The sequence below is a fragment of the Lactuca saligna genome, chromosome 5 (assembly GCF_052625555.1).
Source record: "Lactuca saligna cultivar CGN05327 chromosome 5, ASM5262555v1, whole genome shotgun sequence".
Taxonomy (NCBI): domain Eukaryota; kingdom Viridiplantae; phylum Streptophyta; class Magnoliopsida; order Asterales; family Asteraceae; genus Lactuca; species Lactuca saligna.
The window spans coordinates 116,182,501-116,199,250 of NC_136421.1; positions in this window are offsets into that span (position 1 = coordinate 116,182,501).

The window sequence follows — 16,750 nt, forward strand, 5'->3', positions numbered from 1 at the left end:
TTCTAATATACTAATAAGATTATTTAATTAGTATTTATCAAGAATTAATCTAGGATTATTAAGTGATCAAAAGAAAACTAACTAAATATATGGGTTGATTGTGTAAATCATCAATACTTATATAGTGGGCTAATGCTACATGGATTGTCAAGTTCGGCTAAAACCCATAAGATGCTCCATGGTGTATTTGTACCCACGGATCATGGAAATGAAAAGCCATGACAATTAGGGTTTACATGGTGTAACCCTAACTATATAATGATCTTATTCTTGGAGAAAATTGGCCACTATGGGTAATAGAAAGGGCTAGCGAATTTTTATGAAGTGTGGATTTCTCTCAATCTATTCCAAGTGTATTTGGTGTTGTGTGAACCATTTGAGGTGTCAAACTTGGGGCACTAGGCACTCAAGCTTCATGAAGATAATCTACATCAAAGAGGTATGTAATTCTAACTTGATATATTCATTTGAATCAATGTTATTATGCTAGTTAGGATGAATACCTTGGAAAGTTCATATTTGCATGTATAATAGAGAAAACATAGATCCAAGGTATTTAGGGTTGCATGTACACTTAGGAGTGTTAGAATTGCTTAAAACCCAATAGTGGTATCAGAGCCTATGCTTGTTTTCAATTATACTTGATGCAAATTGCTGAAAATGCTGAAAAAAAATCGATTTTATGGATTTCTGGGCACTGGACTCGCCGAGTCCACTGATGAACTCGCCGAGTCCAAGGCAAAGCTCATCCTACTCGTAGAGTAGGTTGATACACTCGACGAGTAGGAGCCCCAGACAACATATTTTTGAGCTTTTTGGCTAGAAATGGACTAGAAACATTACCCTAAGCTGTTTTTGGACTTATAAACTTGTTTTTGATGAGGTAATGTTCATGCTAATCCAATTTCAAAGACAATTGTCAATAGATTCATGTTTTGTATTGATTTAGTGATTAGGCTACTTACATGAAAAAGTTTGATTTGAATTATCTTGTTGTTATGCGTTGCTTAGATTAATAGAAAAGATAATTAATTATGTGTTTTCAAACCATTTTAATCTAAGTGTTGATTGTAAAATGTGTTTTTGTAACTTGTCCTCAAGTTATATGAAAAGTCACATTTAAGTTTCATAAAACTCATAAAAGTTGGCAATGGTTACAAAAAAATGAAGAGTCTTGTCCTCAAGTTATGGAGGTTCAAGAGTCACTTCATTAAGTAATAAAATGTGTAACCTTAATTAATTCCATAAGTTACAAAATAAAGAAAAGGTACATTCTTTTATTAGTTTAAAGTCTTCCATAACTTGTCCTCAAGTTATAGAACTTGAAGAGTCTCTTATTTAAAACTACTTTAAACACATAAGTTATGGAATTAATTAGTTTTGAATAGTTTCAAAACTTGCCCTCAAGTTTTGGAATTTGAAAAAGTTTTCACTTATGAATACTTTAATTCCAAGTTAGCCCTTAGAATTTTAAAAGTTAAAATTCAACCCTTATACTTGGTAATATTATAAGTTAATAATATTTATATATAAGAATAAGAGCAAGTCAGTCTTACCGTTAGTAGGCCTCATTCACGAAGCCGATCTATAAGGTTACTGCCTATAAAACGACGGTTTAACGGGTGTCCACTCTCACCCACCGCTTCCTTGACTGGTGGAGGGTCGTTAGCCGAATGGGTAGGACAAGGACTAGAATTCTCCCTTCATTAAAAGTATTAATGATAAATACTAAGTAACTAAACTCTTATCAATACCCAATCTTAGTTACTTAGGAAAAAGTGAATAAGGTACTAATCCATGAAATTACACTTTGCACTTTGTTTAAGTCGGTTAGTGGAGCGTGTGTGGTTAACCGACACACTAACTTGGACTTAACAAGGTAGGCAAAGGGTAACTTAATATATATCATAGTATCGGTGGAGCGTGTTTGGTTAACCGACACATCAATTAAGGGATGAATATTAAGGGTACCCAGTATGGTTACTTCACACCTTGTTTTGTGATCCTCGGCATCCCAGTCACAAAACCTGAAGGGCACACTCGAGATTGAAACATGCCTTTGAAAGGTTCAATAAATCTCAAAAGATCTAGGAGTTTCAAATCTAATTAAAACCTAATAATACATTTCGTTTATCTTGGTGTAAATTGGTGAATCGTCATTCACCTACCTTAAAATATTTTATAGCTTGGATATCCCTCTTCCAAGTTATAAAAGTATTGTGTTAGTTCCTAGCCTTAATATTCATATTGGGTGTTATATTAGGGACTTTAAATCAACTATCTTGAATATCTCCCAAAAGATGTATGGTTTAAACATTTATGATCTTCCCAAATCTCTTGAAACAAGCTTTACTAAATGAAGATGATGTCCCATGGAAATCATACTTCTTTCACCTCCTCCTATTGTTCTCCTAACCCACAAGTTCTTGAAAAGTTTAAGGTCACTCAAGCCCTATTGGCAAGTAAAGGTCTATGTGTGGTCACATCTTGGAGATGTAGTAACATATTGACAAGCTGGTAGAGTTGGGTGTCAAAGTCTTGAGAAAGTTGGTGGCTCAACTACTTTCTAAGTCACATAGTAAGTTCCTTTGGGACTCCTATGAAATAGAATATGGCAAGACCTTTAATTATCTTATCTATTTGCTAATATCAACTTCCAAAAACTTATGGACATTGACAATAATGACACAGGATATCCAGAAAAGCTCTCTCTTCCCAATGGAAAGGGATCGTCCATAGTCAACTCGGTTGACCAAATGGTAAAGAGGAAGGCTAAGTCTGTGATAGTCCCATGTTTCATTACCAAAGCGTCCATATGTTAAATTGCCAAAGGAAGGGGCATTGGTTGCGAAGCTGCCAAATTTATGTAAGGATGTTGAAGTCAATAAGTTTTACTCTATTTCAGGTAAAGTTCACTATCTAACTTTGCTAAATTTCTATTCTGAGATTCTTGGTACATGATGTAACTGGGTCACATGGTGATATTTTAAGAATCAAAGAAAAGTGAAGGAACTTAAAGAAACAATATGTTGAATCTGATCGCGTAGATGGATTTCTATCGCATAGTTTGAAGATCGGATTCTTGAGCTACTTCGTAGGAGTTATGAGATATTGCTTAGGAATAGATAACAACAAGTTTTCATATGGATTGTACGGGATACGTTTTTCTGCAAAGTTTTAAAAATAAAAGGAAATTTTTGTTTTTTTTATGTATCCTTACAATGGCGTTCGTGAAAAAATTGTTGCTTATATGATTCCATTAATAGCAAGAGTGGAAATATGAAATTGATTCTTTCATTTGTGGTAGTGTCTAAATTTACCAAATAAGGAAAGATCCTCATCACCTAAGTTTCAATTGGACTGGAACTTGGAATCATGCAAGTTGTATAGCATGATGAATGAGAATTTTTCATCTTTGTAAAATTAAGACTAACTACTTATTCGCATGGATGTGTGAGTACACATTCTTGTGCACTAATTAAGACCACCACAAAAGATCGATAAGAATATTTGTCATGATTTACTTAAGTTCAGTAAATATGGTTATACTTACAAGTTTGACTATAATTCTGAAACATTGGAAGAGTTTCAATGTAAGATAGAGCGAATAAGAAGAATTAACTTAGGCGGAAAGATAAAAGTTTCTGAAATCTTAAAAGGTGGGAGAGTGCTCTAGTATCAATTTTTGTGATCAACTTAATGATTAAGAAACCATACGCAATTAGTTCTCTAAGGAAATCTTAGTGCATTCTTATGACTAAGAAGAGGAATCTTGAATTGTTGAAATGGTTAAATCAAGAAGATGATTCATACTTCGTTCCAATATAAGTCTTAGAGTCATACTCCAAGATTGTAACTTGAGTGACATGCCTTAGAGAATTTTAAAACACATGTCAAATGTAAGAGTAAAAGTTTTCTACTCTTGTACATTTGAAATTGGTAAGTTGTGATGTTTTCGATAAAACAAAGACCAACTAAGGCTAATTGTGTGAAGTGTTTGTTGTGATTAGAATCCACACTATCTCTTGAATATCTGACAAGAAAGTTATATATGTCAAGAGGACAGTGGGAGTCTTAAAGGTCTTAAAAGTATCAAGAACTAATCAAGAATAAAACCTAAAGTTCCTCACTAGCACATGACTTGAGGTTCATAACCAATCGTGTTGACATATTCTGTGCCCATTCCAATTAAAATTGGCTTTGCATATGAGTTCTTAGAGTTCTCAAATGGTTTCATAACAACTTGGAAGCAATGGCAGGCCCTTGAGCTGCCAGATGGAAAGAAATTAAGATTGAGCTCAGTCCATATGAGTTTGGATTTGTCATTATCCTTGTCTTGTGACTATGCTTTTGACAATTCACATGGATAAGAACACACACACCATTAAATCTAAGTGTCACAAGGTTTCTCTCTGATTCATGAAAATGATGATGAGGAAACACTTTCACTAAGTAGATTTTAGCTAGATAGTAATTGTGATATTTGCTTTCTCAAAGTCGTTAGTGGAGCATGTGTGGTTTACCGGCACACTAACATGGACTTGTGAGAAGTGGAAAAGGTCTAAACAATCAAGATTATGATTACGACATCCCTTTTCATAGTTCTTAAAATTTTTTAGACACACCCGTGAGCTCTCTAAGATAAGGTGTATGATTATGATAAAGTTTTATCAAAGCAATCTAGTATCAAAAATCTGAACTTTAGTAAGAAAGTCAATAAAGTATTGATTTCTAGAAGTCCAGCTGATTTCTGAGTACATGTCAAAGCTAGTGGGAGCATAAGTGTTATGCTAATAATCATCATGTTAGTGGGAGCATGAAAATTATGATAAGTGTTGCAAGTTAGCAATTCTAATTATAGAAGACAAAAGGTTTCAATTGGGAAAAAGTTGTTTTGCTATAATTAAGGGAGAGGAAATTATACTTCATCTCAAATCTAAAAGCTTAGATTGAGGTTTTAATCGTATTTAGCCAAGGATATATATATGAATTTCATGTTGGAATGGCTCAACATAAGGAAATTTAGTATATGGGTCCATTATTTGCGTTCTAAAATTCGTCTATGATTACGGAATCCCTTTTCATAATCTGAATTATGAGAACTTGGAAAATAGAAATGGAAATGTTATAGCAAAAAACTGGTTAGTCTTTATGTGAGACATCATGAATCCTTTCCCATATGCCTCAGATATGGGATCGATTACATGTGCTATATTCATCTTTTCCAAAATTTTCCAAATGCCTGGGGAATTAAGAAGGGAAAAGGTCTAGAATTGGATATGACTAAAAGGATTAAACAATTGTCGAAGACAATCTAAGGTTTACCAAAGATTGGTTGCTCAAGGACAGTTGGAAGTATAGTGATAATTCTGGAAGGACCATATTGACATAATCTGTAAGGAGGCAACTCTTGTTCAGAAGTGATAGTCAAAATGGAATCTGGAAATGTTTCAAAGTTAGAAATTACTCAATCTGTGTAAGATTAGGAAACTTAATGCAAGAAGGATGTTTCCAAGGAGCTGATCTCCTTTGGAATGCTCTGTAATGGTTGTTGTCAAGTCTTTCTGACTTTGTGCATAATCATTACAAGAGGATCAATAAATACGAGTTTAGAATCTAACAGATTTTAGTAAATGGCATGAATTTGGAATTATTGCATTTGTAGTAAGGATTTTGCACTGTGAAAAGAGGATCATTGGAGTTATGTTCAATTGATCTATTTCAAAAAGTAAAGATCATAGACAAACATAGTATGCATACTTGGTGTATGGCATGACTACTGCTTAGAAAACATAGTGTACATGCTTGAAGCATGGGACAACTACTGTTTTAAATTCAAGAATAAAGTTGATAGTTGAAACAATATACAATGAATAATGTGTAATCATATGGTGATAAATAAAACGTGTTTTATTTATGTTCATAGGTTTGGATACCATATTAGATTCAATTATTCTTGTGTTTCATTTTGTATGTTTTGACTTCCAAAATAAACTATGTTATTCTTCTGGAATGACTAAGTTATTCAAACCATCCACAGTCGGTCATATGTTGGAAGTAGATATGAATTAAGACTGGCATGGGTTGGCTTGTAGAGGTCTAAGATGTTGGACAAAGGGCTACAACACTCATGAGTGCTCATAAGTTATGAGTATTGGATTCAACCCGCGCTCATTAGAATCACTTCATGGATTTTATCACAAGTGATCATGAGATGATAATATCTTATATTCTTCAAACCTAGAGATATGAGTTGTTACTATGAGTTGCTTATACATTGATTGCTCGAAAACGCATTCGGTAACTCGATGTTATAAAAGGTGCCTTTCTGTATGATTCAACAAGTAGTAGAACAAGCCATATGAGTTGAAGTTTATCCATTCCTTTTACCTTCGGGATGAAAGCAATATCTGTGGGCCCCTCAATGATTTGGTGATGACAAATGTAAGTGCTTGGCCGGGCCAGGATTGATTTGATTTGTTCAATTAGTTATTCATCATAAATCAGAAATCGGGAAACAACAAATGGACAGAGAGAATGATTATAATCCATGTCTTAGTCCATATGATATTTAGAATGGAGGAATATATGATCCCTTATATAATGGACAAGTCATTGACAAAGGTCAGAGATCATCGACAAGGTCAGAGTTTGACAAAAACTTTTGAGAGCTATGATTGCCAGTCGGTTCTTGGAGTCATCCGCAATAATAGTTTTAGACCTATCTAAGTGGGAGACTGTTGGATTAATGTCTAAGTCCATCACTATAATTGGTGAGACTTGACCCGACCCGGCATGGTCCATTTAGATTGCATGGCATCATGCATTTGGATAGACTATAATGAGAGAAATAACACTTAAGGTTTGTTAATATATTATAAGTTCTAATATATTAATAAGATTATTTAATTAGTATTAATCAAGAATTAATCTAGGATTAATTAAGTGATCAAAAGAAGGCTAATTAAATATATGGATTGATTGTGTAAATCATCCATACTTATATAGTGCGCTAATGCTCCATGGATTGTCAAGTTGGGCTAAAACCCATAAGATGCTCCATGGATACTCCATGGTGTATTTGTACCCATGGATCATGGAAATGAAAGGCCACGACAATTAGAGTTTACATGGTGTAACCCTAACTATATAATGATCTTATTCTTGGAGAAAATTGGCCACTATGGGTAATAGAAAGGGCTAGCCGATTTTTATGAAGTGTGGATTTCTCTCAATATATTCCAAGTGCATTTGGTGTTGTGTGAACCATTTGAGGTGACACACTTGGGGCACTAGGCACTCAAGCTTCATGAAGATAATCTACATCAAAGAGGTATGTAATTCTAACTTGATATATTCATTTGAATCAATGTTATTATGCTAGTTAGGATGAATACGTTGGAAAGTTTATATTTTCATGTATAATAGAGAAAACATAGATCTGAGTATTTAAGGTTGCATGTACACTTAGGAGTATTAGAATTGTTGAAAACCCAACAGATAAAGGATTGAACGTGGTGGCTGGTGGGTGTGATAAGTACATGCATGCATCATCACGACATGTATAGGCTGATGGGTTTAATAACTAAAAAGGCACCAAGAAAAACTTGTTATATATCAAACCGTGTAGATTGAAAAGAGAGCCATCAAAAATATAACATAATAACCCCCAAAAATCATTTCCATAATTTCTCCAAGCTTCAGTATTCATTGAAGTAACTATATAAAACCTCTCATAAGATTAAGTATTCTATATTACCTTCTTTTTCTCATCGTTTGCTTCCAGTAGTGTTGTGATTTCTTTGTTTTTAGTGCCTACATCACTTCGTTCCATGTGTTATTATTATTATCTTATTTCTTTCTTACCACTACTTCACAAACTAATAAACAATTTAGTAATGCCATATATTATAATATATTACCTTATTGATTAATATGCTTATTCTGATACATTTGTAATTCTAGATTCCAATTGCATTGACAAATTCAATTCCATCCAAAGAAAACATTTTGCAAACCAAATGCCCTTGATTTTGTTTATTCAAGAATTGAAAAGTTATAAAATATACCTGGAACTGGGTCTTTAGAGATCAAATTTACTCCAACCTCCTTGTCATGGTCAACACCCCATGGAGTTTGACCAACTCCATTGCTCATGCTGACCACCTTTACAACATCTGAGTTATTTTGACTTAGCTTGACATTATGCACATCAAAAAGGCTTGTAAAATGAGCTACATACAAGAAAGAAGTCATGTGATTTGTCAAGAAAGAAACAATAATTTATTTCTTATGCACATTACATGGGTTTTATGGTGTATTTGCAGGTTCTATTCAATAAACTAGTTAAACCAACAAATGCAATAACTGATTACAACACTGGGTACTTTCTTTTGTTTGAATTTCCACATAAGTAAACCACTTAAATAATTTATATTTAAGTGTACATATGTGTATTGTATATGTATATAATAAGATGTTCATGTATTCAGGTATAGTGGAATAACTAGTGAGATGTTGAATGGAGTCACAATAACTCTAAAAGACATTTAGGCCTTCCCTTTTCTCAATTTTTTTGTCTACTTTCCTAAATTAATCAACTATTACCAACTACTACAATTTCAGGAAGATATTGTACAAATGGTTAATAAAGAAACAAATTTAGTTGGACATTCACTGGAGATTATGAATAAGAGCAATGATAACAAGACCTCCATAAGGAGGTCTGTAAGTGCTAGCCTACTAAATTTTTTAGGAAAAAAGGCAGCTAGATAAGCTAGAAGAAGTGGTGATTTAAGACATGAATCAAACATACAAAAAAACAACAAAAAGTCAAATGCTAACACTTGAAGTCAACACTAGATATACTCAAAACACACAAACATATTAACACATGACAGAAAAAAGGATTCAACTAAGCGAGATCAGAACAAAAAAGATCAAGGCTTATGAGAGATAAGTAAATCTTAAAAATAGAGCAACCACGATGGAGTTTGATTCAATCAGAGTGAGATGTATTAAGGGAGATTGTGAGATCGAGATCGAGAGATAGATCAATCAATTCAGTTGAGATTCAAATCAATCGACGAAGAAATGGTAGAGATGCGAATCGGCCGTTGGAGATGAGACAGAGATTGATCGTCGATAAGGATGAGAAAATGTGAGGCGGAGATGGAGGATTTTGTGTCGATTTTTATCAAGGCTCGAAAGCGGGAAGAAAAATAGAGATATCTAGGAGAGGCTATCGCAAGGCGAAAGAGTGATGTGAGTATCTAGATCCAATGAAGATTCAATCATCGTCGATGAAGGAGAAGGAAGAGCAAACATCATTACTTGAGAGGGAAATGAGGTGGTGACTGGTGAGGACTATTGACGATGATTAAATTGGCCGAGATGTGAACCGGCCGTTGGAGATGAGATGGAGATTGATCGTCAGTAAGGATGAGAAAATGTGAGGCGGAGATGGAGGAATTTGCGTAGATTTTTATCAAGGCTCGACAACGGGAAGAAAACAGAGATCACTGGAAGAGGCTATCTCAAGGTGAAAGAGTGATGTGAGTATCTAGATCCAATGATGCTTCAATCAGCGTCGACAAAGGAGACAAAGGAGAAGGAGGAGCAGACATCGTTGCTTGAGAGGGAAATTAGGTGGTTACTGGTGAGGACTATTGACGACGATTAAATTGGTGGTATTGTTTTTACGTATTTTGTAAATGTATACCTATTTTACCCCTATTGTTTTTGTTAAAAAAACCACATATACCATTGAAGCTATGTTTATTTACCATATTGCCATTTTTGATCTCGACCATTAAATTTTTTGATTTAGTGGTCCACTTATATATATATATATATATATATATATATATATATATATATATATATATATATATATATATATATATATATATATTGTGTATAAGAACATGAAGGATGGTCAGTCTACTAAGAGGGTGTCATTTGAATTACAAAATAGTAAGAGATACGTATGTTAATTTTCTATGATAGAACTTTGCAGGTGTATGAATACTAATTGCTTTTTGATGTCAAGTCTAGATTGTATTCGTTATACTATGTAGGCTGAACATGTAGAGGATTTTGCATTTGGGATTAGTAATGTTGCTTTTGGTGAACCTGTAGTATTCATCATTCAACTTGGTAGGATTCGAGAATCGGAAGGCAAGTAATGTATATTTAACAACCATTGGTTTGGTTTAAATAATAAAGGCCGAAGGTAAATTTTATTTTTATAACTTACTTATAATAAATGTGATCATGGTTGTTACGGGTCGCCGTGTGGTTAGTAAATGTTACATATTATAACTTACTTATAATATGTGTGATCATGTTTTTGGTGAACCTTGTACTTGGAATAGTAAGTAGTATCTCCTAACTATACCTATTATAGTTACTAGTATTGTACGTGTATAACCGAAGTATGCCTTTGCTACTCAAAGGTACTGAACCAACTGATGGAAACTTCTATGTCTATATATGTATACATGATATATATATAACTAATATTTAGACGACATTCGGACGAATAACCGATGCCCTAAGGCCACATCCCAACGAGGAAAAGGAAATAAAGCGAGCTAGCCGTCCTAAGTCCTTTAAACATTACTTATGTAACTATACATATATAGGCATGCATTTGACAATATAAAAATATAAAAGAAGTTTAGTAAAACCTTTGAAAAGTTTAATAAATAAGAAATGATGACTTGATGTCAGTTTATAAAACGATTTGAAAGCAGTTTGTTTGATAAGAACAGTTTTAAGTATAAGAAGACCTTTGTTTGAAACACGATTCTAATAGCGTTTGAAAGGAAACATAAAGTATGTAAGACAGTTTGATAAAGAGTTTTTGACATATAAAAATGTTTGTCGTAAACTATACCTATTATAGTTTTTCCAAAAGTTTGTTTCGTTTGTATAGTAAACCCTAGTGAAATGCTCACTTGTTATGTAAAGTATAACTTTTGTAGTGACATAAATGAACGCATATACTCAAAGTATAAATAAAGTCTTTGATTCGTATATATATAACAACATATTCAATTTCAAAAGACAAGATGTTATCGTGATATATTTTGCGTACGAAAGTTTCCATATAGTAGTTATGAATCGCATATGATTTACTTAATAAAAAGAGCATATAGTGAAGTTTTAGGTTACACCACGATAATAACCGTGTGTTTACTTGTATCCCCCCGCCCCCCTTAAAAGTGTATAAAAAGCATTGATAACATATTTGAAAGTGTAGTTTATAGGGGTATGAACTCACTGAAGAAAGTGTGTGATTTGAAGAAAATGAGATTTTCTCGGGCGGCACCTCGACCGGAAAGTGATGAGTTTTTTGAGAAAATCGGGGCTTCGGACCTTCGTTGGGGCTTAGATATGAAACCGGGACTGCGGGATACTACTGGCATGCAAAGTGAGGTAAAAATGTGAGAGAAGGAGAGGAAATGAGCAACTTTGCCCGGAGCCCTCGCATGCTATATATAGGAGTTGGAGTTTGCCCTCATACGTTGGGTGTTCGCATGCGTCACTGCTTACCGCATCCTCGGACAAAGCATTGGGGTGGCGTGGATAATCCGGAGCCTACCATCCGAGTACGCTGGGTGTAAATCGTTTCGGTGTGTGTGCCACAAACTTGTAAAATCCGTAACTTTTGCATACGAGCTCCGTTTTTTACGTTCTTTATATGCACGTGTAGGTGAGAATGTACTCTACAACTTTCATTGAGACTTTGTTGGCTAGTTTTGAATTATTTTTAATAGACTGGGACATGAAAAACCTGTTTAAAATCCATAACTTCTTCATCCGATGTCTGTTTCTGTCAGACTTTTTACCGTTGTGCTACCATTGACGAGATCTTCGATTCTCGTTTAGGTTGTGTCAGCCACAAATCACTCGATCACTGTTTTGAGTTTTTAGTTGTCTGCTGCCACTTTGGAACTTAGAAAACCCATAACTTCTTCATACGAAGTCAGATTTGGGTGTTCTTTTTCAGTATGATCACGGTTTAATGAAATCTACGACTTTCGTTTAGACACCTAAGGCTAAAAATTATTGTATTGAAACTTCATGTTTTACATCTATCAGCGTTGCAAGTTTTTGCTACGAATCTTAGATTGGTCATAAGTTCTTCGTTATAACTCGGATTTTAGTGTTCTTTATATGTACGAAAACTAGGATACGATTCCTACCACTTTATTTAACCCAAATAAAATTTTAGGAAAGTTAAATTTTGACCTAAATTTGACTAGTGTTACATTATATTGTCTCGAAATGTCGGGTTGTCATAGTAACTCCTTTTTTCGAGACAAGCTAGAGTCTTCCCACTGCTAGAAGCACAACCTAGAAAAACATTAAATCCACAAATGTAAGCACAAAACTTAGTGAGTTCTATAAGATGTCATATACACCCCACCAATAATTATACACATAAATATCGCCCTATTTGGTTCATGGTGTCGCAACACCGGTCTTACCTTCAACCTAAATTTATGTTTTACTCACGATGCTGCAACATCAGACTTATCATCAACCCAATGACCTATTTGGCTCATGGTGTCGCAACACCCATCTCACCATTAGACAAACAAAACATGTAAACATACATGAAAACAATCGAGACCCTAATAGTATAGCTAAACATACAATCATGTCATAGTATTACAAAGACATCCAACACACGGAGGATCCAATAATGACATAGGTAATATTGTGAGAAGACTCACATAAATTGAAATATGAATCATAAATACTCTAAGTCTCATAGAATTAGCTACACAAACGACCAAAACCAAATTGAGGATATACCTTAGTCTACAGCTCTAGGACTCAAATTTGACCAAAAGTCAATGGTCAGCGTCATAGTCAACGATTAACTGGTCCTCGCGTTACGACCAGCTCTTTTGATGGCGTCGCCAACATTGCTCATCGTGAGTCTCATCATGAAACACACAAGCATCGTGTTGTGGAATATGTCCAACCAACTTATTCCTTTCAGCTTTAATTCATAAGGTCCAATGCTTAAAACTCATATAATTCTTCTAGTGATCTTCAAGGGTAAAGTTTCCAACTTTATCCATTCTCAATTTCCATTAAATGTAGCTCTAAAACCTTAACTATCTAATGGACTAAAATGATCAAAATGACATGGATGGCTTTGATTGAGTGAATGCACTCAACTTTCTCATACTCAAGGGTACAAAAACAATTATAGCTTACTCTAGGATTTTGGAGTCACTCCAACTCCAAGAACCATAAAGTTAAAGGACCAAATTTAAAAGAACAACCTAGATCCACAAACTCTTCCTTGGTCCACAACCTTGCACCAAACCCCATCTTCTTGGAAATGATCCAAAAACACCAAAATGCATAAAATGAGCTCAACACCACCACCATGGAGGCTAAAAGACGATTTCTAAGGTTTTGGCGACTTGGAGGCTGGTAAAGAGGCCAGCTAAAATGACTTAATGTGCTTATATAGGGTAAAACATCTAAATTTGGGTACTCACTTTACCCTTCATACGCCCAACATATGAGGTATTGCACCCAACATATGAGGTATTGCACCCCCGATCCAATCCTCACATTACTCTTAGCGTACACCACATTACATCCATCATAATGCCCTTCACATCATTACAATGCGTGTAATCCCTAGGTACGCCCCGTGTACTAGGGTTTCCCCTTAAACCCTTCAGCACTCCAAATGTCATAACCTCTTTGTTATAAATCCGGTTCCGACGATCCTTATATCCACAAAAAGGTAACAAGCAACTCTACACTTCAATCAACTCTTACCTTCCTTACTATATCCAATACAAACACCCATTTCCCATAGAAGCTCGAGCTGACATATTATCAAAATACCCTTTGGCGCTAAAGCACAAACTGAATACCCAGATCATCCAAATTACATCGTCCACCCCTAAATGAGTCCAAATCTCAATTCTTCAAGGGTCTCAAGTCTGCTATTATCCAATCCTTGATCACCACCCCGAAATGAGAAACGATTCGAAACATGACGTTATTATATATATATATATATATATATATATATATATATATATATATATATATATATATATATATATATATATATATATAAAGAATTTTGATTAGATTATAATAGCAATTTGAAGTAAAGCCTTTTATCTCGTTAAATGATAATTTGATTAGATTACAGTTGGGAGTTTGATGTTAATTTACATATAACTTCCAAGAAAAACATCATAAGATATTGTATATTAATATTTTCTAATTAATTAATTTAAATTTCCGTCTATTTTATCCGGATATTAAAAAATAAACAGTATTCTTGTTGGTTATTGATAAAGTTATAACCAAGCTTTCGAATAGAAAATTAAAAACACTATTAATGGGTTGTAGAATTTACCATTCTTAAATCAATTTTGGGGAACCCTAGAACTTATTATATGTCACTTTAAATCAATTTTGGGGAACCTTAGAATTTATTATATGTCACTTTTTAGAGCCATAAAATGATCATTAATATTTTCAAGTCTTTAAGATTTTTCTTTTTTAGGGAGGACAATTAGGTAAAAAGAAATTACCATGTGTGAATTAGAAAAAGGTGATGGTTAGCAAAGATGAAGGTGACCTTGGAATTGGTAGCTTATTCGATTTCAATAAGGACATACTTTTTAAATGGACATAGGGATTTTTTTTTCAAGAACTTAATGCCTTATGGGCTCGTGTCATCAACTCTATCTGTGGAGTTGACGGTTCATTTGGTTCTCCTTTTTCTCAAATTAATGCTAACGACCATTTTTTTGTTATTATATCAAGCTATTCTTTGCGTCTTCGATCTAAAAGTATAAATTTAAAGGGTTATATATATATATATATATATATATATATATATATATATATATATATATATATATATATATATATATATATATATATATATATATATATATATATATATATATATATATATATATATATATATATATATATATATATATCAGGGCCGGTCCGTAGGCATGGGTAAGCTGGGTGACCGTCCCGGGCACCCAAATGCTATAGGGTTCCAATTTTTAACTTGTTATTTTGGTTATATATTAAGAGCCCATTACTTTTTAGCCAATTTGACTACTTCAAACCTCTATACTCTGATGAGGAACTAATCCAAAAGATGGAGCGTGGGAGAGAACGAGACTTACCTGGCATGCGTCCTAATTCCAAGGCGTCATAAATCTTCAACAGTCAGATTTCTATAGAAAATGCAAACATTACCATGGAAAATACAAAGAACATCTTCTCCAAAAGCAAGAGTTAACGATCATTCTTCTATTTCTTATTCAAGATTTCAAGTTAATCGATTTCTTTCATTCGTTTTTGATTTTCTGAATTCGTAACCATTAGTGAATCGAATGTTATTTTAGAATTGAGATACTGATCGTGTCTCGTTCTTCTCACGATTTCAGAAAACGGGAAACTCTATTGTTTCCTTTATTGTTGTCGATTTCCTTTTTCTGATATAGCACCAATGGGAAGTTAATAAGTTTATTTGATTTATTTTAGGAATTTGGCCTAGAGGTTTGAATTGAGAGTTCCAGTCAATGCCTCAATTCGATTTCTTTCTCAATTTCTAGAAATTTGAAGGCTCAGTTTTCAGAATCGACTATTAGAGGTGAAATTGATTTCTGATAATATGACTGTGAATCTTTGTATGTTCTATCGCTCTTGAAATTCCTTATTCTTTTTGAAATTCGATTTTTATGAGGCTGTTCAAGTTAGAGACATAATCAAATGTTAATATTTTTGAGTTAGAGACAATTATTGGACTTTATTGCTTAATTTCGATTTATAATGTTAATATTCGTATTTTTTATTTATGAATCGTACTCTTTTTTATTTCTATTTCTATGTTTTTGATATGTATAGAATTTTCTGTTGTTGTATAGTTTTTCAACTACTTCCAGGTTATTAACAACAAGTATTCTGGATTTAAGCAATTCACCTAACAACTTTTTGTCGATGATAAATCTACTTCAGTTGGAGGTCAAGAATTTATGTATAGGAACAGAACTGAACAAGTTAATGAAGAAACAAAGGGGATGAGACTTTAGTATTTTTTTACTTCTAATAGCATTGTATTTTTAGTTTTCCCCATTCTATGGTGTACGAATTTAAATGTATTATTATGTATGCATAATTTATAAAATAGTGTAATATATGAATACATAAAACATATTAGTCATATTTTTTAATTTTATAAAACATATTAGTCATATATAAAACATATTAGTCATAAAACATAAAACATATTAGTCATATATAAAACATATTAGTCATATTTTTTAATTTATAAAATAGTGTAATATACGAAACAAAGGGCCCCATTTTTTATTTTACCTCGGGCCTCCAATCGTGTTAGCCCGACCCTGATATATATATATATATATATATATATATATATATATATATATATATATATATATATATATATATATATATATATATTATAAAACATATTAGTCATATTTTTTAATTTTAAGAGGGATGAGTTACAAAACTATTTATACAAATCATTTATGCATAAATAATTCATTAATACTTTCTAAAAATTTGAATACTTGAATTAAAGAAATTATTAAGAAATTCAATTTGCAACAAAATAATAATATTAAAATATATAATTAATGTATATAAATTTATTTATATTTCTTAAACTAGACATTAATATTAATTAATATATATCAAT